The sequence below is a fragment of the Eumetopias jubatus genome, unplaced genomic scaffold (genome assembly GCF_037043125.1).
Source record: "Eumetopias jubatus isolate StellerSeaLion01/CBP00866 unplaced genomic scaffold, mEumJub1_p1.0 scaffold_7, whole genome shotgun sequence".
Lineage (NCBI taxonomy): Eukaryota > Metazoa > Chordata > Mammalia > Carnivora > Otariidae > Eumetopias > Eumetopias jubatus.
Window position 1 is genome coordinate 26,736,651 of NW_028274813.1, and position 2,059 is coordinate 26,738,709.

General features: G+C 49.0%; 1 pseudogene; it reads left to right on the forward strand.

Annotated features, from left to right (window-relative positions):
• The first annotated feature begins 347 nt into the window (after positions 1-347).
• On the forward strand, positions 348-730 carry LOC114208451 (large ribosomal subunit protein eL31 pseudogene; annotated as a pseudogene).
• The last annotated feature ends 1,329 nt before the right edge of the window (positions 731-2,059 follow it).

A 2,059-nucleotide genomic window follows, 5' to 3' on the forward strand; every position in this document is an offset into this window, starting at 1 on the left:
TTGAAGAAGTAAGCTGCCATGTTGTGAGAGGGCCAATGGAAGGGGCCATGTGAGAAGGACTTGAGGGTGGCCTCTGGTTGCTGAGGATGATCCCCACTGACAGCTAGAAGGAAAAGAGGGACTTTTTTTCTTTTTAAGATTTTATTTATTTATTTGACAGTGAGAGAGGGAACACAAGCAAGGAGAGTGTGAGAGGGAGAAGCAGGCTTCCCGCCGAGCAGGGGGAGCCCGATGTGGGACTCAATCCCAGGACCCTGGGATCATGACCTGAGCCGAAGGCAGACGTCTAACAACTGAGCCACCCAGGCACCCAAGAGGGACTTTAATCGCCTTTCCAACCAGGGCCCGGCAGAATGGCTCCTGCGAAGAAGGGTGGTGAGAAGAAGAAGGGCCGTTCTGCCATCAACGAGGTAGTGACCAGAGAATACACCATCAACATTCACAAGCACATCCATGGAGTGGGTTTCAAGAAACGTGCCCTCGGGCACTCAAAGAGATCTGGAAATTTGCCATGAAGGAGATGGGAACTCCAGATGTGCGCATTGACACCAGGCTCAACAAAGCTGTCTGGGCCAAAGGAATAAGGAATGTTCCATACCATATCCGTGTGCGGTTGTCCAGAAAACGTAATGAGGATGAAGATTCACCAGACAAGCTCTACACACTGGTTACCTGTGTACCTGTCACCACTTTCAAAAATCTACAGACAGTTAATATGGATGAGAACTAATCACTGATTGTCAAATAAAGGTATAAAACTGCAAAAAAAAAAAAAAAAAGGCGGGGGGACTTATTCATACAGGCACAAGGAACTAAATTCTGCCAATAACCGCATGAGCTTGGAAGAGGACCCAAGCTCCAGAAAGGCATGCAGCCCAAGAAACACCTTGATTACAGCCTGATGAGACCCCGAGCAGAGGACCTAGCTAAGCAGTGCCTGGACTCCTGACGCACAGAAACTATGAGGTAATAAATGTTTGTTGTTTAAGCCACTAAGTTTGTGGTAATTTGCTAGGTGACAAATTAGGAGAAAACAAGTACCAGCCCCCTCCTGAGAATGAATGAATCATCCTCTGGACTCCACTCTCGCCACTGTTGTAACCCTAGCTCCCGCCGTGCCTGGGTGGCTCAGTCGGTTAAGCGGCTGCCTTCGGCTCAGGTCATGATCCCAGGGTCCTGGGATCAAATCCTGCATTGGGCTCCCGGCTCTGCGGGGAGCCTGCTTCTCCCTCTCCCTCTGCTGCTCCCCCTGCTTATGCTCTTGCTCTCTCTATCAAATAAATAAATAAAATCTTAAAAAAAAAAACCCTCCCCCTCCCCCTGTAGCATGATTTTGCCCGCACTTGTGCCATCCCCGTTATCACTGCAAGCCCAGTCTCAGTCCTCTCTGGGCCTGGCACCCACCAGGATCTGGAAGCCAGTAAGGAGGAGTGGTAGTGAAGCTACACATGTTTGTTCAATCCCCATCGTGCAAAACCAATCGCTTTCATCTCCATTCACTGACTATTTTAAGCAGGGGCAATCTTTTGGACCTCATGTGTGAGCAGGCCTGGCTCAATTCTCCATGACAGTCTGTGTGAACGTAATGCATCTCATAATGACCCCTAAAACAATCTGTTGTTTCAGAGGTCCCCTCTAGCTTTAGGCTATCATGTTTCCCTGGATGTGCTGGGATCATCAGATCCTCCATAACGGCATCTTTGAAATTGCATGTAATGATGCTAATCCTGAGCAGGCTGTGGGCCCCTGGCAAGATTGTACTTAAATTCTCAGGTCTCAACTCTTAGCCAAATCTCGTCTCGCCCAGGGGCCTCTAGGACCTCCCCCAAAGCACACCAAAGCATCTCTGCTTAGCCCTTAGCCAACAGCCTCTGTATCTCATGTGGATGGTAGGGGTTTCATTGTTGCAAAGACGCTTACACTGGCCTCTCCATGGGTCCTGACTGTTGGTTTAGAAAATACTGTCACTGAAGCCCACATATGACCATAGAAACAGGGGACAGGTCTATGAGGTTGATTTGCCTGATTCCTAGCCTGCCTTATGTACACACATAAGCAC